At 35.4% G+C, this 24533-nt stretch overlaps 1 non-coding gene across 1 annotated transcript; it reads left to right on the top strand.

Annotated features, from left to right (window-relative positions):
- Window positions 1-18648: 18648 nt before the first annotated feature.
- On the top strand, window positions 18649-18755 carry LOC138379250 (U6 spliceosomal RNA). The gene has a single exon (XR_011232032.1). It is a non-coding gene; the product is annotated as a U6 spliceosomal RNA (small nuclear RNA).
- The last annotated feature ends 5778 nt before the right edge of the window (window positions 18756-24533 follow it).

Here is a 24533-nt window from a genome sequence, read left to right as displayed (position 1 = left end):
GTCTCTTTTATGTCTCCCTCCCATAATCTCACCCCTTTCCAGTAGGAGCTCTTGCTCTTTCTGACCGCCCCCCTCAGTGGGCCTATTTGCCCACAGTGGTTTCCAGGTTCTAGTCCCTTACTTAGTGTTCAGATCTGTTGATCTGGGCCAGCTGAGTGCCAGAGGCAAGTTATCTGTCTCCTGACTACCTACAGTAGTAGCTCAGACCAGTCCCTCCCCTACCCAGTGCAGTCCTGGCACAGAGCTCCAGGGAGTTCAAGATCCTTCCTGCTATTGTCTCCTCTCCACAGAGCCCCAGGTCTCCTGCCGTGAGTTGCACCAACTTCAGGCAGGTCCCTGTCTGAGTGGGTGTGGAGGTCTGAGGGGAAGCGAGATGTTTTCCTGTGGGTCTAATCCAACTTCACTTGCTGGCAGAGTGGGCGCACCCATCTCACACTCTATTCTCTATTGTTTGTCTAACACTCTCCAGATTTCATGATCCTATCTCCCGTTCACCTTTTTTTTCCTGTTTTGTGTTTCCCAAGCTGATTCTCTGTTGATTCACTACGGTTTTCTTGTGGGGGAGCGATCCATTCATGTGTAGCAGACCGAGATCTACACCACTTTCTCTAGGAGCAGGGAATCCAGGAGGTTACCTTTCCTCTACCATTTTTATCTCTCTGCCACATTTTATTAATCCACTCATGTATTGATGGGCACTTTGGTTGTTTCTACATCTTTGCAATGGTAAATTGTGTTGTTATAAACATTTGAATGGAGAGATAGGAACACTCATACCCTGCTGGTGGGACTTCAAATTAGTTCAATATTTATGGAAAATAATATGGAGATAACTCAAGCACTTAATGTAAAAATACCATTTGATCTAGCAATCCCACTTCTGGGTATTTACTCAAAGGAAAAAAAAGACATCCTATAATAAAGACATCTGTCTTAATATTCAAACCTTCCCCATGTAATAAACATTTATTAAGTCTTAGAAAAAGAAAATAAAATTTTTATGTAGATATGTGAGTACTTTCATGTGTTTGTGTGTGTGGAGGGATAATATATGGAAATTTAATACTGGAAGTTAATTTTTACTAAAAATAATTAATCATGGAACTTACTTTGTTTTAGGTAGATAGATTATCAGTAGGAGATCCATGTGCCATTACTATATTTACTTTGTTAGCTATAGAATCCTTTGTGATAACAGAATTTTTCTCCTGTTGCTCAGTTTCTTTTCAGATTCCAAAAGTATTTTAACATCTCACCTCAATTGATCCTAATAACAACAACCTCTGACATTGGTTAATATAATTTCCATGCCACATTTGTTGTAATGGTCAAATCAACTAATCTGCAGGAAGTCCCTAACTGAGCACACTGCATGCAAGGTAAGGAAGCATTTGTCATAAGTTTATATTTTTAATTTTTAAAATAAGCACCACATGTACTCACCATCAAATTGGTTTCACTGATCATCACCTAAGAGCACATTTAGGAATAACATTGATCAGGTGTCAAGCAGATGTGGGTGGGGGAGGGGATGTGTGTATATATACATAATGAGTGCGATGTGCACTGTCTAGGGGATGGACACGTTTGAAGCTCTGACTCAGGGGGTGGGGGGGAAAGAGCAATATACGTAACCTAAACTTTTGTAGCCCCACAATATGCTGAAATAAGAATAAAAAAAATTCAAAAAAATTATACTCAGTACAGTATTATTATTACTACTATTAATACTCTTAATATTACCTGTCTTACTAATATTAGCAATAAGTTCTTTTATCATCTTTTAATATGCAGAAAATCCTCATGCCTTATATGATGATCTATTATCTCATGCCATGTTATTTTAATGTAGAGTGTTCTATTTAATTTCCATATGAAATATAGTAATTTCTTAGTATAACTATTGATCAATAAAGACATAGTTAATAATTTTCCTTATAGAAGTTTCCCTCCACAGATTGGTTTGAAGGCTTGGATTATCTTTCAATATCATATATCAAATGCATGCAAATATATATAAAGCTATACCCAACTTTATATATGTGGATTATATTGCTTTTCATTTTAAAAGGAAATCCCTACCATGCTCATGGATTGGTAGAATCAATATTGTTGAAATGTCCATTCTACCTAAAGTTATCTAGAGGATTATTGCAATCCATATCAAAATTCCCACATCATTCTTCACAGATTTAGAAAAAATAATTCTATGCTTCATCTGGAACCAGAGAAGAGCTTCTATAGCTAAAGCAATCCTAAGCAAAAAGAACAAATTAAGAGACATCAGTCTGGCAGACTTCAAACTTTACTACAATGCTATAGTAATCAAAACAGCATGGTACTGGCACAGGAACATAGATATACACTCTTGGAATAGGACGGAGACCCCAGATATAAAACCATCCTCATATTGTCATCTAATCTTCAACAAAGCAGACAAAAGTATACATCGGGGAAAAGAATCTCTATTCAATAAGTGTGCTGCAAAAACTGGATATCCATATGCAGAAGATTGAAACTGGATCCCCACCTCTCATCTCTCACAAAAACCAACTCATGATGGAAAACAGACTTAATCCTCAGGCATGAAACCTTAAGAATTCTGAAAGAAAATGTAGGGAAGACTCTTTTAGACATTGGCATAGGTAAAGAATTTATGAAGAAGACCCACAAAGCAATCATAGCAGAAAAAATATAAACAAATGGGACCTTATCAAATTAAAAAGCTTCTGCAGTGCCAAGGAAACGTCCTTAGGGTGAATAAACAGCCTACAGAATGGGAGAAAATATTTTCCTTCTAAAAATACGATAAAGGGCTGATAATAAGAATCTATCTAGAACTTAAGAAAATCAACAAGAAAAAAATCAAACAACCCCATCAATAAATGGGCAAATGACATGAAGAGAAACTTTCAAAAGAAGACAGAATAATGGTCAGCAACATATAAAAAAGTATTCAACATCTCTAATGATTAGGGAAATCCAAATCAAAACTATAATGAAATATCTCCTGACTCCAGTGAAAATCTCCTTTATCAAAAAGTCCCAAAATAACAAATGCTGGCATGGATGTGGACAGACACAAACACTCTTAAACTGCTGGTGGGACTGCAAGTTATTAAAACTCATGTGGAAATGTATTTATAGAAACCTCAAAGAGCTAAAAATAGAAATACCATTTGATCCAGCAATCCCACTATTAGGCATCTATCCAAAGGAAAAAAAGACATTCTATAAGGACATCTGCCATCGAATATTTATAGCAGCACAATTTACAAATTGCAAAGATGTGGAAACAACCCAAATTCCCATCGATATATGAGTGGATTAATAAAATATGGTATATGTATACCATGAAATTCTACTCAACTACAAAAAAAAAAAAAAAGGTTATCTAGCACTTCTTATATTATCCTGGACAGAGATTGAGCCTATCCTTCGAAGTGAGGTATCATAAGGATGGCAAAACATGCACCACAGGTACTCACCATCAAACTGGTACTAATTGATCAACACTAAGATGCTCATGTGGTAGTAATACTCACTGGGTACTGGACAGATAGGGAGGTGGGGGGTACAGATGGTGGGGTTGGTAAACCCACAGATAATGGATATGGGATGCACTGCAAGGGGAATGAGATGCTTGTGGCCCTGGCTTGGGTGAGGTAAATTCATTTCATGTAACCAAAATGTTTGTATCCCCATAATATCCTCAATTAAAAAATAAATAAAAAAAAGTGATAAGGGATAGTTGGGGGAAAAAAAAACATATTTCCCGTTCAGATTTTAGTTTTTTTTTGAATTTGAGAATGACATATATATGAGATAGCTATATAAATTCATAAATATAAACTTTAATTTTTAATTAAAAATAAATAAAAGGAAGGATTCATTGCCCACAGTTATGCAACATGTTTACTCTCTAAGAACATTCCATGGATATTCAAGCTTATATGTGTGCGTATATATACATATATATATATGCACACATATATATGTAAACACACATACACACACGTATATATACATATACACACATATATATATATATTATATATATAAAGTTTTTTTTATTTCAGCATATTATGGGGGTATAAAAATTTAGGTTACATATATTTCCCTTGACCCCCTCCCCCCACGAATGAGAGCTTCAAGAGTGTCCATCCCCTAGACAGTGAGCATCACACTCATTATGTACGTATACACCAGTCCCCTCCCCCTCACATCTGCTCAACACCTGATTAATGTTATTCCTAAATGTGCTCTTAGGTGATAATCAGTGAAACCAATTTTTTTTTTTTTTTTTTTTTTTTTTTTTTGAGACAGAGTCTCACTCTGTTGCCCAGGCTAGAGTGAGTGCCGTGGCGTCAGCCTAGCTCACAGCAACCTCAAACTCCTGAGCTCAAGCGATCCTCCTGTCTCAGTCTCCTGAGTAGCTGGGACTACAGGCATGCACCACCATGCCCGGCTAATTTTTTCTATATATATTTTTTAGCTGTCCATATAATTTCTTTCTATTTTTAGTAGAGATGGGGTCTCGCTCTTGCTCAGGCTGGTCTCGAACACCTGAGCTCAAACGATCCGCCCACCTCGGCCTCCCAGAGTGCTAGGATTACAGGCGTGAGCCACCGCGCCCGGCCGTGAAACCAATTTGATGGTGAGTACGTGTGGTGCTTGTTTTTCCATTCTTGGGATACTTCACTTAGTAGAATCGGTTCCAGCTCTATCCAGGAAAATACAAGAGGTGCTACATCACCATTGTTTCTTATAGCTGAGTAGTACTGCATGGTATACATATACATTTTATTAATCCACTCATGTATTGATGGGCACTTGGGTTGTTTTCACATCTTTGCAATTGTGAATTGTGCTGCTATAAACATTCGAGTACAAATATCTTTTTTAAAGAATGCTTTTTGTTCTTTTGGGTAGATGCCTAATAATGAGATTGCTGGATGAAATGGTAGGTCTACTTCTATATGTTTAAGGTATCTCCGTATTGATTTCCACAGAGGTTGCACTAGTTTGCAGTACTACCAGCAGTGTATGCATGTTCCTGCCTCTGCACATCCATGCCAACATTTATTGTTTTGGGACTTTTTGATAAAGGCCATTCTCACAGGAGTTAAGTGATGGCTCATTGTGGTTTTGATTTGTATTTCCCTGATGATCAGAGATGTTGAGCATTTTTTTCATGTTTCCTGGCCATTCTTCTGTCTTCTTTTGAAAAGTTTCTACTCATGACCTTTACCCACTTTTGAGAGGGTTGTTTGATTTTTTCTTGCTGATTTTCCTGAGTTCTCAATAGATTCTAGTCATCAGTCCTTTATTGGATGTGTAGCCTGCCAAAATTTTTTCCCATTCTGTAGGTTGTCTGTTTGCTCTTGTGACAGTTTCTTTGGCTGTGAAGAAGACTTTTAATTTAATCAGGTCCCATTTATTTATTTTTGTTGTTGCTGTGATTGCCTTTGGTGTCTTCTTCATAAATTCTTTGCCTTGGCCAATGTCTATAAGAGTCTTTCCCACATTTTCTTCTAGAATTCTAATAGTTTCGCACCTTAAGTTTAAGTCTGTTATGCACCGTGATTTGATTTTTGTGAGAGGTGAAAGGTGTGCGTCCTGTTTCAGTCTTCTACATGTGGCTATCCAGTTTTCCCGGCATCATTTATTGAATAAGGATTCTTTTCCCCATTGTATGTTTTTGTCTGCTTTGTCAAAGATTAGATGGCTATATGAGGATGGTTTTATATCTGGATTCTCAATTCTGTTACACTGGTCTGTGTCTCGTTTCTTGTGCCAATACCAAGCTGATTTAATAACCACAGCCTTGTAGTATAGTTTGAAGTCTGGTAAATAAATACCTACCGTTTTGTTCTTATTGCCTAAAATTGCTTTTGTTAAATTGGGTCTTCTCTTGTTCCATACAAACTGTAAAATCGTTTTTTCTATATCTGTGAAAAATGATGTTGGTTATTTAATAGGGATTGCATTGAATCTGGAAAATATGAAGGAAATGGATAAATTTTTAGAAACACACAGCCTCCATAGGCTCAACCAGGAAGAAATGGAATTCTGGAACAGACCAATATCAAGAACTGAAATCGAAACAGCAATAAAAATCATTCGCCAAAAGAAAAGCCCTGGACCAGAAGGTTTCACATTGGAATTTAACCACACCTACAAAGAAGAACTTGTGACTATCCAACAAAAGTTATTCCACAACATCCAGAAGGATGGAATCCTCTCCATTTTATGAAGCCAACATAACTCTGATACCAAAACCAGGAAAGGATGCAACAAAAAAAGAAAAGTAGAGACCAATATGTCTTATGAATATAAACGCAAAAATTCTCAATAAAATCCTAGCAAATCTAATCCAGGTGCTTACCAAGAAAATAATCCATCATGACCAAGTGGGCTTCATCCCAGAGATGCAGGGATGGGTCAACATACGCAAATCTATCAATGTAATTCACCATATAAACAGAAGCAAAAACAGAGACCATATGATCCTCTCAATAGATGCAGAAAAACATTTGACAAAATTTAGCACCCTTTTATGATAAGAACGCTTAACAAAATAGGCATAGATGGGGACTACCTAAAAATGGTACAAGCCATACATGACAAACCCACAGTCAACATCATAGTGCATGGGGAAAAATTGAAAGCATTGCCACTTAGATCTGGAACCAGACAATGTTGCCCACTTTCCCCACTGCTATTGATCATAGTGCTGGAAGTCCTTGCGAGAGCAATCAGGCAAGAGAGCTGAATCAAGTGTGTCCAATGTCCACAGAAGAGATCAACCTCTCACCCTTTGCTGATGATATGATATTATATCTAGAAAAACCCAAGAATTCTACCAAGAGTCTCCTGGAATTGATCAATGAATTCAGTAAAGTTCAGATTACAAAATCAATACATGCAAATCGGAGGCATTCATATATACCAATAACAGTCATACTGAGAACCAAATCAAAGACTCACTACCCTTCATAAAAGCAACAAAGAAAATAAAGTACCTAGGAATATATTTAACTAAGGATGTAAAAGACCTCTACAGGGAGAACTATGAAACACTGAGGAAGGAAATTTCAGAGCACATAAGCATGTGGAAAAGCATACCATGCTCGTGGATTGAAAGAATCAACATTGTTAAAATGTCTATATAAAGTTTTAAACTATGTGCATACAAAATACGAATTCATTGAATGGAGCTTTCCTGGTTATAATTTACAATACTCTATAATTTTATACTTCAGATACAATTCTGCACCGCTCTATTTCATATGCTTTTTCTGTTGTATTGAACATGGCATTACTATTTTAGTCTTTGGTATATTTAAATAATTTTATTATAATGGTCATATGATTTGATGTTTTTTTCTCTAATTTTAGCTGGTCATTATGTCCTTTCATTTGTTAGTCTAGTTGGGTATCACTTGGCTAATAGAGAATATAGAAATGAAGTGATGTTTGTTGTTATGGACTGAATATTTGAGTCCCCCCAAAATTCATATTTTGAAGTCCTAACTCCCAATGTAGCTATATTTGGAGATGGACCTTCTAAGGAAATAAAGTTAAATGAGGTCATGAAGATGGGTCCCTGATTCAATAGGATTGAAGACCTTGTAAGAAGTGCCACCAGAGAGGTGGCACACACTCTCCCTCCCTCTTTCTCTCATCTGTGTGTGTGTGTGCGTGTGTGTGTTGTGTGTGTGTCTCTCCATGTGTATGCATGTCTCCCCATGTGTATGCACTGAAGAAAGAATGTGTAAGGACTTAGCAAGAAGATAACCACCTACAATCAAAGAATACAGCCTTTGTCAGCCAGAACCTTGAGCTTGGACTTTTAGCTTCCAGAACAGTGTGAAATAAATTTCTTTTGTTTAAATCACCCAATTTATGATATTTTGTTATGGCACCCTGAGTTGAAATATAGTTGTCAAGGTGATAATATATTTGGAAAAGGAAATATTGGTGATTTTTATAGATTAATTTATATTTTTCATTGTTGCTCAGACAGCAAGTGGTATGAATTCATTTGGAGGGTTAAAAAAGAAAAAAAAATCATTGCCAAGTTTTAAAAGATAATCCTATTATATTCCCACATAACCACTCAACCTAGGAAAATATAAGAAAATATGAACATCCCATATCTCTGTCTTAGGCACATTCATGATTCCTTAGTAGTTAACTCATCCTCAATTTTATTTTTTTATTATATCAGACTATTAATGGGGTACAAATGCATTGGTCACATAAATTGCCTTTTCATTGCCCAAGTCAAAGCTACAAGCATGCCCATTCCCCAGACAGCATGCACCACACACTTTAGGTATGAATTTACCCATCCTTTCCTCCCCCTCTCACCTGCCTGATCCCCATTGAATGTTACTCCCATATGTGCATATAAGTGTAGATTGATTAGTACCAATTTAATGGTGAGTACATGTGGTGGTTTTCTTTTCCATTCTTGTGATACTTCACTTAGAAGAATGGTCTCCAGTTCCATGCAGGTTAATACAAAACATATTAGATCACCATTTTTTATGACTGAGTAGTACTCCGGGGTATACATATACCACATTTTATTAATCCACTCATGTATTGATGAGTAATTGGGCTGTTTCCACATCTTTGAAATTGTGAATTGTGCTGCTATAAAGATTTCAGTGCAGATATGTTTTCCATAGGGTGTCTCTTATTTTCTTTTGGTAAATATCCAGTAGTTGGATTACTGGATCAATTTTCAAACATATATATATCAAGCCATAATGAAATTGAAAATTTCTGGAATATCAGAAATTCCTGGAAAACGGTGCTTTGATCTGATATTTTTAAATTCACCTTTGTAACACATGGTGGAATCATTTGAGTTTTCTTCTTTAAGTCAAAATTTAAATTGATGTTTTTCTGCAGTGAATATGAAAAAAAATGTATGCCATTGTCATCCACCAATTTTGATTTAGGAAATTCTCTTTGACTCTGTAAGTCAGTTTCATTTTGTGTTGTTTATTGTAGCTATTTATAATACTACTTAATGATCTTGTGAGGCAAATTCCCCTCGTTTTTCTTCCTCCTAGTAGAATTCATCATTAACTTTATGATGTTTACATAAAGTTATAACATTATCAAATTTAGTTTAAAATAACATTGAGAATGTTACTTATGGGCAGATAATTAATGAATTTGTGATAAATCAATAATGCTATGGACTTGCTCATCCTCAATAGTGTTAAATTGCCAGCTATACAATTGTTTCACTTATGGATGTATATGTTTTTCAGGAACCTTATGCTATTTACTACATGAATGTTTGCAAAATATTTGTATATTTTTAGTCTTTCAAACTTTTATTTCTGTTTCATATTAATTCTCATTTCCATAGTTTGCACAATGATTATTGCTGGTACTCAGAGAAGGTACTGATATATATATTTTTTACCTTTCTTTTATTCCTCCTGGCCTTAGTGATCTGATTGTCATTATATTCCACATATTCACATCCCAACATCACACACTTCTAAGTGGAGAATTATAGCTCTATTTCTTTTGAGTTGCTACAGTAAATACATAGTCATTTTGTGTTATCATAATCAGTTAGTTGCAAGGAGCTACTTCAATTTTGAGAACTTTGCCCTTCCATGATTATCGCTTTGCTGTCAGACTATCTAATCGTCAACTGGAAGCATCAACATCAGAAGAACTTTGTTTTAAAGAAAATACCTAACACTGACAATGAGTTATGGTTAATAAAACTACAAATAAATGTATATACTTGTATTTAAGCAGATTGTGAATAGGAAATTACCAGATCACCAAGTCATTATTGTTTTTTAAACGTCATGATGTGCTACTATAGTGACTTTGTTTCTATGTTGTTTTTCAGGTTCTAAAAGTTTCTATTCATATTGTTTCACTAATCCTCATGACAAACATTCTTTTTTTGGACGTTGTTAATGAATGGGGAATAGGGATGGTGAGTGATAGATTATGGCCTAGAGGAAAGGAGCCATATTTGGAGGTACAAGTGGAGGATGGTGCTTAGTGATCATTTGTGCTTGAGAAAGGCTTCATGGGGATGGGGTGGCGAGATAAGACTAAATCAGGGTCCTCCTGAACCTGGGTGGTAACTACTTGTGGAGGTAGAGCTATATTTTTGAAGTTTCCACCCTTGTGAAGGCTTAGAACTCATGGAAGTGAAAGAAATTTGAAAGAAATCAGAGATTTAAAAGAATACCAGAAACGCCTGCTGAATACCTCACAGCCTTTCTTTATATTGTATGAATGAAACAACAGAACTGTGAACAATGGGTAGGAATTAAAAGTAAATACATATTCAATTCAAGGAACAATAAATTACTAAAAATGGAAATGACTACTTTACACAGTCATGAGCTAACTGCCACTGCAGTGCTTAAGCAAAGACCACCAATAATCATCAGAGATGCTATAGACTGGCTGCATGCTTGGGTGATGGCTTCTGTATTCTTCTTACTCTGAGACAATATAATTCTTAGGATATATACCTGATGAAAATTATAAAATGATGGGTTCACTAAAGCATCAATGCAGTAACCACTAAAGAGCATCTATGTATCTACATCCCATAGTCCCTTTTCAGTCCTCTTGTTATTTGATCTTTCAGCAGCAGTGGATACAGTGGATCACTCTGTAATTCCTGAAATACTATCTTGACTTCTGAGAAACCACTCTCTCCTGTGCTTCCTCTCACTTTCCTAATTGCTCCTCAGGGTCCGTTTCTGGATCGTCCCCATCTCTTCCATTTCTAAGCATTGAGGTGTCCCAGCACTAAGTCCTTGGGTGTCTTCTCTTTTCTATTTACAGTCACTTCCTTAGTGACCTCATCCTGGATCATAGCGTTAAATGCCATCATATTCTTGTGCCTCCTAGATTTATATCTCAGACCTTGCCCTGAACTCACGATTCATGTATTCAGCTGTGTACTGAGCATCTCTAAATGGACGTCTTAGACATCTCAAAAGTAATGTGTCTTTCTGCTTCCAGGAATATGAACTACCCATGCTTTTTACTACTTACCACACTGAATACAGCTAAAAATCCTGGACATTATATATAAAACAAACATTAGAAGACTCTAAATGGCATAGAAAAAAGGCAGACCTTCCAGGAACCTCAGGATATGAGGAAACTACATGGTAGTGAAATATTTGTTTTGTCTAATATATTTAAAATTTGGAGCTAAGGAAGCAATACCTGGAAACACCAACAGGAGGAGACAAAAAATAAATGTCTAACAAAAGTCTATCCCTCTCTAGCTAAAGGACAAGGAACGTGGTGGCCTAGTAAAATAGGAACTATCTGGACATTATCCAATCTACTCCAGTCAAATGCTACAGGGGAAAACAAAACAAAACAAACAAACAAACAATAAACTGTGATACCACCCCATCAACTTAAGCAAAGGTTAAGATTTCCTAGGCTTCCAGGGAGCCTAGACTTCCACCCTGAGGAGACTATAATGAGGCTCTCTAATAATTGGTGGGGAAGGAGAAAATAATCCTTTGAATCCCTGAAGATACATGCCCAAATAAATACCCACACTTTCTGTGGTTGAAGGTCCCAATTTGAGGTGCAATAATATATTTCCTTATTTACTTATTTGAGACAGAGTCTCTGTCATCTGGGCTAGAGTGCCGTGGTGTCAGCCTAGCTCACAGCAACCTTAAACTCCTGGCCTCAAGCGATCCTCCTGTTTCAGCCTCCTTAGTAACTGGTATTACAGGCATGTGACACCATGCCAGGCTAATTTTTTCTATATATTTTTAGTTGTCCAGCTAATTTCTTTCTATTTTTTTTTTTTTTTTTTTTTTAGTAGAGATGGGGTCTCGCTCTTGCTCAGGCTGGTCTCGAACTCCTGAGCTCAAACGATCCTCCCACCTCAGCCTCCCAGAGTGCTAGGACTACAGGTGTATATTTCCTTAGCTGTGAGAGAAAAGAGATATTCGTGATTTTTGAAAAACACAAATTGAAAAAATTCAGACATCTAAATCTCATTTCCTTCAAAGTAGTCAATGTGGACAGCTACTCCACTTATTTTCATGTTATAGGAAATGCTTCAGACATCCTTGGCATTTTTTTATCTTTTACAATTATCTTCTGAGTGATAAATCTGTTTGACTATCCTTGGTATTGGTAAATACTACCCCTCGGAAAACATATTTGAATTTTTGGAAACTGCTAAACGGGATTTAGAGTTTAACATGCTAAATCATATGGGAGCTCAAGCTAAGTAATACATCTATGGATCAAAAATAAAGTATTATCAGAAAGTAATGATAATGAATTTTTGGTTCTGACTATAATTTCCAAAGGGAAGTTTTAAAAGTTTCACAGTGTATGAGTATAGCTTCCCCCAAAAAATTAATTTGAAGACGGAAGTATTGGTTTGATTTTTTTGTGTGTATACATGTATATATGTATGTGTGTGTTTCAAGATTCCTTATTACACATTCAGTTTCCTTATAGGTTTCTCCCTTGCACTGAGGCATTGCACATCTGCACACAAGAAAAGATACTGTACATGAAAAGACTGAATCCTTTTATGAGAAACCATACTTTAAGAAGGTTTCCACAATTTTAAATTATACTTTCTCACCAACCTTTTAAACACTTTCATTTACATATCATTCTTCAATATCTATTCTTTAGGCAATTTTGAAATGCTGGAATATATTTTATACAGTCTTTGAAAATAAATATGTACCTCTCATGGGAGTCTAGAACTTATAGACAGTAGTATTGCTTTTCAAATAGAAGCAGTAAAATTCATGTCGTTTCCTAACATTCTTGCTATAGATGAGATGTTTCTGAAAGGGTGTCATAAAATATTTGGTAATTCTCTGTTGACTGCTTCTGTATAAATAGATAGGATAAAGTTTGTCTTTCTTCTGACCAAGAGAGGGCACTAGTGTTTCTTGAGTCAGGAGTTCCAGGGTAGAAAGCTAAGGGAATTTAGAGGATTTTTTTTTTTCCCTAGCACTCTAGCTTCTTTTTTTTTTTTTCGGTGAAACTTACATTTATTACACATATGAATAACTTAACAGAAGAACTTGGCAGGGGCTAAGGAATCCATTAACAAATACTTCTGTGTGTCAATTTTAAGGAAGACCTCTGCCTGACTCATTAAGAGCTCAGCCATCTACACATTTTCTATAGTGGAAATCAGGTTAGATCTCACAGCCCCCCTGAGGTTGTTCCTTGTTCTGGAGGGACTGAGAAAAGTGGCTGGGAAACCTTGCCTCAGATGGACTAAATGGCAAGGGGTACCAGTGTAGTTTAGAAAGAAAATAAATTTTAAATGCTTTAAATATTATACAGGCTCTAAGTATTTAAGTATGGTGATTTTATTTTTTAAAAGCTGTGGTCATTTGGAGTTATTGGTCTGGGTTCAGATAACCACGTTTTTAGACTCAGTAGGGAACTTATTGGGTGAAAAGGAGCTGGGATTTTGTTTTAGAAAGCAACCTTTCTGTGTTTCAGATGTTCCATTTATTGTTCAGCACCACATTTCTAAATGGGTGCCAAAATCAGAGTGTGCTTTATTTTACTGTTGCCATTAACCCAGTGGGAAAATTATTCCATTTCAGCAAATCCAGAATTATTAGGGTCAACACAGAACTTATGTGTAGTAGGCAAATGGCCAGATGGAGAATTCATGGGGCAAAAAAAAAAAAAAAAAAAAAAAAAAAAAAATCACAAACCTAAATTTCTCCTCATTGTCAGAATCACTCATTTAGAAAACTCTTTCTCCAAGATTACCCTGTGACAATACAAATATTTGACTCAGGAGAGATACATTAACCCCTTAGTTAACCACTTTTTATGGGGGGTGGGAAGCAGAAAGGGATGAGTTTGAAGCACAGAACACTGCATGGAGTCACATGACCTTGGGGTCTGAATGGACTCAGGGCAGTCTGATATAGCAGGGACACATTTGATGTCTAGTAATGTATCTGAGATAGTGGTTAGGAACAAGTTAAAGATAAATTTTGTTTACTTTATAATTGTACAGGCTTCTCCCACAATGACCACTCTTGTACCTCTTGGATAATATATGATGCTATTTTTCATCTGTCACATTTACTCTATTTTTGTTACCATATAAATTTGCAGTTAAAGTTAGTTTTGCATTTGTGTCCACATTTCAAAAGTTGTTTCCCTAAATGGTAGTTTTCTCAAATTTCTTATGAATAGAATTACCATAGTGGTTAATTTGTGATGTGGAAGGGAAAACATTTGTTTACATTGATTCTGTATATTATAACTTCTTTAAACTTATTTCTATTATACTACAACACTTTGGAAATATTTGATTAGATAAATTATTTAATTTATACTTAGATGGGCTTAAAGATACTTAAATAATTGCCTTTAATATTTAAAATTTAGAATTATTGCAAGACTTTTGAGAAAAAACAATTTCAGCATCTTAAAAATTATTAAGGAAGCTTTTCTACTTACTATTCTTAAGACTTTTTTCTAGTGTTTCTCTTACATATCTCTAAACATTAGATTTTTATGGAAATTGATTGACACTGATCAAAATTATGGTGAATTTATGGAAAAAAAAGATTTTAACTTCAATTCATCAATTCTGATTTTAACAAGTTTTTAAATATAGTTGAAATGTAACTAAATGCCATACAGACAATATTATGTAAAGCGTGAATTAATGACCATACTACTTAGGACACTATATGACCTACTATATTATTAATTATGCTATTACCATTTTTTATAAACTATATTGCCTGTCCTATGTACCTCACTAGGATGTCATATGGTCAAGTGGTAGAATGAACATGAATGCACTGACAAATAAAAATGACTGTACCCTATAAAGGTCTGTGGTTTCCATTGAGACCTGAAATGGTTTATCCATGAGCCAAGAATTACAAAAGGTAACCAATCTTAAAGAAAAAAGACATGCAAAATATTTATATTTGAATCCACAATTGTGTGATAGACACCTTGGAGACTAGTTAGGAAGAATATAGCCTGGGATGAGCGTGCGTTCTACAAATACCATTCTTGCTAGATTTGCTTCTATAATATAGAAAAATATTGCCATGGCAACAAAATAATTTATGAGGACATGTATAACAAAGGAAGGACTGTGGAAATTGGAAGGGAAGCAGATTTATACATTTAAATAAGACCCATGTTTCTCTTTGTGAGACCTAGCAAGCAGAAGGAAACAAATATACTTGATTTGTAAGATTTTGCTTTCAAATTAGCTTCATCACTAGTCTTTGGCAGTTTTATGTCATTGAACAATATTATACACATCCTGGTGCCATAGAAGAGGGGCTGTAATTAACCAACCTCAATGCATACTTTCTGATTGATAACCTGAGGTTGCATGAGTTTGTGTTGACAATTTACAAATAGCTCTGTTAAGACTTATGTGCAATAGCTGTAGATGCACAGCCGTTAATCACAGCCATCAGCCAGCCTCCTAGAGTGTTTTACAGCAGTTTTTAATGTATGTTTTGCTAATTGGGAGTTACAGTGGTACTGTGAATTCCCAGATGAATAACTACTTTGGTGGTGACTGCCTACAGAGAAAAAACCCTCTAAATTTTCCTCCGGAAGCTCAGTTAAAAATATGAAGAATATACCAATATATGCACTTCTAAAGCCACCAAAGCTACAAAAATCTGCCATATGTTGTCTTTTAAGTAAGATGTCCCAGAATGGTATCAAATTATTATTTTATTCATATTTTCCCAAAACTATATTTAAAATGGTGTCCTTTTCTCTACAGAGAGCTGTTGTTTAATGCATTTCTTTGTAGTTTCTTGACAGAGACCATTTTTCTTGCTTCTCAGGTGGCTTATGTAGAGAGATTTATGTCCATTATGAAAAAATCCTCTGTACTATCACAGAGGCATAATCAGCAGAAAGTCTGAGGAAACACCCACCCAAGAATCAAATCTTGGATTTTGGTTACTTCATTAAATTTCAAGAATCTTGCTTTCATTGAAATATCTTTTTGGCCTGATTCACAAGCTCACAAAGGATGGATATTGTTTTCAGAATGACGTCATTAAGAAGTAGCACCTAGTGATATTATCAGACTATTAAACCAGAATATTCATCATATTAAATCAAATCCCTTGTAAAATGAATAATCACTAATGTTAAATTCATAAGTTGGCAGTAAGTTAAATTAGGAAATATCAATCTGTATTTTCTACATATTAAATAGTACTTTTATTATGGGGATTTGGGGATTTTTTCCCCCATTTAAGGGGAAAAATCACCTAAGGCCAATAATAAACATCCATCATAAAGTGCCTGTGTTTCAGATTGCTATAAATTACTATCACTTTAGTGGGCTTAGTTGTACCAAGTATTTAATACATAAAGACAATATTTATAGTAGTTTTCATACTTAAAGATCCTAATGTGGTATTTCCCAAGGTATAATGAAGGGAAATGTTGGAGTATCACATACATGATATTAGATATGTTTTAGCACACTGAGTCACTTAACAGTGACTGTATTATTTTAACAGAAGTCAGTATCTTTCTTAACTCATTGCTTCCTATGTATTTATTTTTCTGTACATAAGATGACACTATTTATGTACAAAACCTTCAGTTTGGTAGAGCTCTCGTGAAAATTTCTGGTCAAAGTTATAATTTAATTATCTCCCTGAGATATGATTTTGGTTTGCAATTGATATTGCGTCAGTGCAAATATTCACAAAAGCATGCATCCTCTTATATGTGTTTTACTGGTTTATCAAAGCTAAAGGAAGCTAAAGTTCAAAGAAGTTCAAGTGCGATTCAGTGGTGTGTGAGTAAAGGTATTATCATCTACTCATTCTACTAATTTCTAAGTCTTAAAAAAGAAAGTAGGCTTAATTCTACTAACAAAATGACTTAAGAAATAAAATTTGTTACTGAAATGTGAATACTGTGCCCACAGATAAATACTTAAATATGACTAATTAGGCACCAGGAAAACCGTGAAGCTGTATTTAGTTACCCTCCCATTATTCTTATTTTGTTTTTTCATCTCTTGACTCTTCCTCTTCTTATCCACCCATACTGTAGGTGCCCTCAGAATGTCCTCTGCAGTTATGGAAAAACAATATCAAGATTTTTCACAAAACTAAAACTAGAACCACCATATGATCGAGCAATGCCACTACTGTGTTATTATCCAAAGGTAAAGAAATCAGTAAATCAAAGAGATAACTATTCTCTCGTGTTTATTGCAGCACTATTTACAATAGCCAAGATGTGGAATCAACCTAAATATCCACCAACATATGGACGGAAAAAGAAAATATTTTATATGCATTAATTTTATATCCTGAGACTTTACTGAATTCGCTTATCAATTCCATGAGTCTCTTGGTTGAAACCTTGGGATTTTCTAAATATAATAGCATATCATCAACAAAGAATGAGAGTTTGTGGCATACATATCTGCCAATAATAGTCAAGCCAAAAATCAAGTCAAAGATGCAACACCTTTCACAATACCATCAAAGAAAATTAAATATTTAGGAATATATTTAATGAAGGAGGTGAGAGACATATATAGGGAGAACTATAAAACACTGAGAAAAGAAATTGTAGAAGATGTAAACAGATGAAAATCTCTACCATGCTCATGGATTGATAGAATCAATATTGTTAAAATGTCCATACTACCTAAAACAATCTACAGAATTAATGCAATCCCTATCAAAATTCAACCATCATTCTTTACAGATTTAGAAAAAATAATTCTATGCTTCATTTGGAACCAGAGAAGAGCTTGTATAGCTAAAGCAATCTTAAGCAAAAAGAACAAATTGGGAGGCATCAGTCTGTCAGGCTTCAAACTTTACTACAAGGCTATAGTAACCAAAATAGCATGGTACTGGCACAGGAACACAGATATACACTCTTGGAATGGGACAGAGATCCCAGATACAAAACTATCCTCATATTGTCATCTAATCTTCAAAAAGGCAGACAAAAATATACACTGGGGAGCTGTATGTCTATTAAATAAGTGGTGCTGGCAAAACTGAATATTCACATGCAAAAAACTGAAACTAGATCTCCACTTCTGACCTCTCAAAAAAATCAACTAATGATGGATAACACACTTAAACCTAAGGTGAGAAACTTTAAGAATTCTGGAAGAAAATGTCAGGAAGACTCTTTGCGATATTGGCCTAGGCAAAGAATTTACGAGGAAGACCCTGAAAGCAATCACAGCTGCAACAAAAATAAACAAATGTGACCTGATCAAATTAAAAAGCTTCTGCACAGCCAAGGAGACTATTATTGGAGTGAATAGACAACCTACAGAATGGGAGAAAATATTCACATGTTAAACATCTGATAAAGGGCTGATAATAAGAATCTATATAGAACTTAAGAAAATCAACAAGAAAAAATCAAACAACCCCATCAATAAATGGACAAAGGACATGAACAGAAACTTTTCAAAAGAAGACAGAATAATGGCCAGTAAACATATATAAAAGTGCTCAACATCTTTAATCATCAGGGGAATGCAAATCAAAACTACATTGAGATATCAGGTAACTCCAGGGCAAATGGCATTTGTCAAAAAGTCCCAAATATGTGCTCACTTCAGCAGCACATATACTGAAATTGGTATGATACAGAGAAGATTAGCATGGCCCCTATGCAAGGATGGCACGCAAATTTGTGAAGTGTTCCATATTTTTAGCCTGATGAGAAAGAATTAGTGAAAGAACACAGGAAACATGAAAGATCAGATAGAAAAGTCACCTCCAAAAGAAAATATTTGATCTCCATCAATAGATACCAACTTACACAATATGATTAAACTGACAGAGGAAGAATTCCAAATATGGATTGTAAGAAAACTAAATGGAATTGAAGAGAAAATAGAACTCCAACATAAAGAAACCATAAGAACAATTCAGAAAATGAAGAAAAATTTTCTAAAGAAATTTAAATACTATGGAAAAGCCAAACAGAAATCTTGGCAATAAAGGAGGCATTCAAGGAACTTCAAAACACAGTGGAAAGCCTCAAGAATAGAATGGATCAGGCAGAGGAAAGAATCTCAGAGCTTGAAGATAATGCCTATGTGGTAAACAAATTAGATGAAGAAAAAGAACACAGAAACAAGAGACAAGACCAAAACATATAAGAAATTGGGAATTACATAAAGAAGCCAAATATAAGAATCATTGGCATCCCAGTGGGAGAAGAAGAAAATACAAAAGGGCTGGAAAACTTATTTCATGGAATACTGAAGGAAAATATGCCTGGCCTGGCCAGGCCAGAAATCTTGATACCCAGATACAAGAAGCACACAGAACTCCTAAGAGACACAATGTGAAAAGGCAATCACCATGACACAAGGTTATTAGGCTGACCAAATAAACATAAAAGAAGCAATTCTCTGAGCAGTGAGGTGAAAGCAACAATCAACTACAAATGAAAACCTATCAGAATAACTACGGACTTCTCAACTGAAACTTTACAAGCCAGAAGGGATTGGATGCTTATCCTTAATCTTCTAAAACAGGAAAATGCCCAACCTAGAATTCTATATCTGGCAAAATTAAGTTTGATCTACGAGGGAGAGATAAAATCCTTCCCAGACAAGCAATCACTGATGGAATTTGCAAAGATCAGACCAGCCCTACAGAAAGTAATCAGACCTGCATTACACACTGAACAGTGCAATAGATATTCTTCAAAGTAAAATCATTCAATAGTCCAAGGCTAGAACTTGGACTTCATGATGGCTCAAGGAGTAAAACAAAACAACAGAATTTCACCCAACAATATGAATGGAAATCTACCTCAAATTTCAATTGTCTCAATAAATGTGAATGGCTTAAACTGTCCTCTGAAGAGACATAGACTGGCAGAGTGGACAAAAATCCACAAGCCTGGTATCTTATGTCTACAGGAAATGCATCTAACCCACAAAGATACCTTCAGGATCAATGTCAAGGGATGGAAAACAATCAACCAGGCAAATGGAAGTAAAAAGAAAGCAGGGGTAGCTATACTATTTGCAGGTAACATAAGCTTTAAAATAGCAACAGAAAAAAGGAAAAAGAATGGCCACTATATAATGATGGAAGGGAAGATCCAACAAGAAGAATTAAAAATTCTTAATATTTATGCACCCAACTCAGGAGCACGCAGTTATATAAAGCAAACCTTATCTGATATAAATAGCATGATAAATAATAACACCATAGTATCAGGTGCCTGAAACAACCCACTGAATGAACTGGACAGATCTTCCAAACAGAAAATAAGCAAAGAAATTATGGACTTAAACAGAGCTCTAGAACAAGAGGGTCTCACAGAGCTCTTCAGAACATTCCACCCAAATAAAGCTGAATACACATTCTTCTCATCAACCCATGGAACTTTATCCAAAATTGATCACATACTAGGCCACAAATCAGACCTCAACACATTCAAAAAAATAGAAATTACACCATGGATCCTGTCTGATCATAGTGGTATAAAATTAGAGTTCAATTCCAACAGAAATATTCGCCACCTAACAAAGTCATGGAAATTAAACAATCTATTGTTGAATAACGATTGGGTCAAGGAGGAAATACAGAGAGAAATCAAGAGTTTCTTCAAAATAACTGATAATGGAGACACTAGTTATCAAAACTTGTGGGATACAGCAAAAGCATACCAAAGAGGAAAACTAATAGCATTAAACACTCGCATTCAAGAAACAGAAAGCTCAAAATTAGAGAATCTAATAAACAATCTCAAGGAATTGGAAAAGGAAGAGCAAATCAATTCCAATCCTAGTAGGAGAAAAGAAATAATTAAGATCAAAGCAGAACTAAATGAAATTGAGAACCAGAGAACTATATGGAAGAGCAACAAAACCAAAAGTTGGTTTTTTGAAATGAAAAACAAAATTGACAGCCCTCTTGCTAGATTGACAAGAATTTGAATGGAAAGGACTCTAATAAACTCAATTAGATGTGAAAAAGGAGAGGTCACAACAGACACCATGGAAACACAAAACATTATTTTTGATTACTATAAAAACCTGTATGCCCAAAAAGTACATAATGAGGAGGAAATGGACAAATTCCTGGAAACATACAACCTCCCTAAGTTCACCCAGGAGGTTACAGAATTTCTGAGTAGACCAATCTCAAGCTCAGAAATTGGAGCAGCAATTAAAAACTTCTCAAAAAGTAAAAGTCCTGGACCAGATGCCTACAATTCAGAGTTTTATGAAACATACAAAGAAGAACTGATACCTACATAACAGAAATTATTCCACAATATTGAAAAAGATGATATCCTTCCTAACTCATTCTATGAAGCCAATATCACCCTGAAACCAAAGCCAGGAAAGGACACACACACACACGCAAAACAAACAAACAAACAAACAAAAAAACCTACAGACCAATATTCCTCATGAATATAGATGCAAAAATCCTCAACAAATTTTAGCAAATAAAATTCAAGCAGCATGTCAAAAAATAATTCACCATGACCAGGTGGGCTTTATTCCAAGGAAGCAAGGCTGGTTCAACATATGCATATCTATAAATGCAATTCACCTCATGAATAAAAGCAAGAACAAAGACCATATGATTCCCTCAGTAGATGCAGAGAAAGCATTTGACAAAGACCAGCGCATCTTTATTATAAAAACTCTTAACAAAATAAGCATAGATGGGTCATGTCTTAAAATTATCAAGTCCATTTATGATAAAGCTATGTCCAATATCATACTGAATGGGGAAAAATTGAAAGCATTCCCACTTAGAACCAGTACCAGACAAGGTTGCCCACTATCTACACTTCTATTCAACATAGTGTGGGAAGTCCTTACTAGAGCAAATAGACAAGAGAGGGGAATTAAGGGCATCCAAATGGGGGAAGATGAGATCAAACTCTCGCTCTTTGCTGATGATATGGTATTACATCTAGAAAACCCCAAGGATTCGACCAAGAGATTCCTAGAATTGATAAATGAATTCAGTAAAGTCTCAGGATACCAAATCAATACATACAAATCAGAGGCATTCATATATGCCAATAACAGTCAAGCTGAAATTCAAATAAAAACTGCAATATCTTTTGCAATAGCCTCAAAGTAAATTAAATATCGAGGAATATATTTAATGAAAGATGTGAGACATATACAGGGAGAAGTACAAAACACTAAGGAAAGAAATTATAGAAGATGTAAACAGATGGAAAAATCTGTCTTGCTCATGGATTGATAGAATCAATATCTTTAAAATGTCCATACTACCTAAAGTGTTCTACAGAATCAATGCAATCCCTATCAAAGTACCATAACCATTCTTTACAAATATACAAAAGATAATTCTACGTTTTGTATGGAACCAGAGAAAACCTCATGTAGCCAAAGCAATCTTAAATAAAATGAACAAACTGGGAGGTATCTGTCTACCAGACTTCAAGCTGTATTACAAGGCTATAGTAACTAAAATAGCATGGTATTGGCACAAGAATAGAGACATAGTCCTTTGGAACAGAACTGAGAATCCAGAGATGAAACCATCCACATATGGTAATCTACTCTTTGACAAAGCAGACAAAAATATACACTGGGGAAAAGAATCTCTTTTTAATAAACAGTGCTGGGAAACTGGATAGCTACATGTAGAAGATTGAAACTATATCACCACCTCTCACTTCTCACAAAAATCAATTCAAGATGGATAACAAACTTAAACCTGTAGCATGAAACCTTAAGAATTCTCGAAGAAGATGTGGGGAAGACCCTTTCTGACATCAGCCTAGGGAAAGAATTTTTGAAGAAGCCCCACAAAGCAATCACAGCAGCAACAAAAATAAATAAATGGGATCTGATTAAATTAAAAACTTTGGCACAGCCAAGGAAACTATCATTAGAGTGAATAGACAGCCTATAGAATGGGAGAAAATACTTGCTCTCTACACATCTGATAAAGGGCTGATAGCAAGAATCTATCTAGAACTCAAAAAATCAACAAGAAAAAATCAAATAACCCCATCAATAAATGGGCAAAGAACATGAGCAGAAACTATTCAAAGAGGACAGAATACTGGCCAGAAAACATATAAAAAATGCTCAACGTCTCTAATCATCAGAGAAATGCAAATCAAAACCACAATGAGATATCACCTAACCCCAGTGAGATTCTCCTCTATCAAAAAATCCCAAAACAACAAATACTGGTGAGGATGTGGACAGATAGAAACACTCTTACACTGTTGCTGGGACTGCAAATCAGTGCATCCTCTGTGGAAAAGAATTTGTAGATACCTCGAAGAGCTAAAATTAGAAATGCCATTTTATCCAGCAATAGCATATTAGGCATCTACTCAAAAGGGTAAAAGCCATTTTAAAATAAAGGCATCTCCACCTGGATGTTTATGGCAGCACAATTCACTATTGCAAGGATCTGCAAACAGCCCAAGTGCCCGTCAATTCATGAGTGTATTAGTAAAATTTTGTATATGTATACTATGGAATATTACTCAATTATAAGAAACACCAGTGATCTAGAACCTCTTATATTTTCCTGGATGGTGCTTGAGCCCATCATCTGAAGTGAGTTATCACAAGAATGGAAGAATAGGCTCCACATGTGCTCGCCATCATATTGGCACTAACTGATCAACACTAATGTGCTTACATGGTAGTAATATTCTCCAGGGATTAGGGGGTTGTGGGGGTAAACTCACTACTAATGGACACAGTGAGCATTGTGGAGGGGAAGAGCATGTCTCTAATCCTCACTTGGGTGAGGGAAAGACATAAAATGCAACCAAAATATTTGTACCCTCATAATATCCTGAAATGAAAATTTAAAAAAGTCCCAAAGTAGCAAATGCTGGCATGGATGTGGAGAGATTAGAACACTCTAACACTGCGGGCGGGACTTCAAATTAGTACAACCCCTCTGGAAAGTAATTTGGAGATACCTGAAAGAGCTAAAAATAGAAATACCATTTGATCAAGCAATTCCACTACTAGACATCTATCCAAAGGACAAGTATAAAAAACAATGGTGATCTAGCACCTCTTATATGATTCTCGATAGAGATTGATCCCATCCTTTGAAGTGAGGTATCACAAGGAGGGAAAAACGTGTGCCACATGTACTCTCCAATAAATTGGTACTAACTGACAAGCAGTAAGGTGTTCACATGGTAGTAATACTCATTGCATGCCAGATAGGGTGACAGGGTTGGGGGTAACCCAAAACTAATAAAAGTGGAAAAATCTGTATGTGAAAGTAAATGCTTATAGCCCTAGCTTGGGGTTGCAAATGGATTACATTTGACAAAAATGTTTGTACACCCGTAAAATCCCGAGTAATAAAAATAAGAAAATGTTTTATACACACACACACACACACACACACACACACAATGGAATGCTATTTGCCCATAAATAATAATGAAATTATGTTATTTGAAGCAGCATGGATGGAACAAGAGGT

The sequence above is a fragment of the Eulemur rufifrons genome, chromosome 30 (assembly GCF_041146395.1).
Source record: "Eulemur rufifrons isolate Redbay chromosome 30, OSU_ERuf_1, whole genome shotgun sequence".
Lineage (NCBI taxonomy): Eukaryota > Metazoa > Chordata > Mammalia > Primates > Lemuridae > Eulemur > Eulemur rufifrons.
The sequence above is the reverse complement of the archived record's forward strand: the minus strand, read 5'-3'. Positions and strand labels throughout refer to the sequence as shown.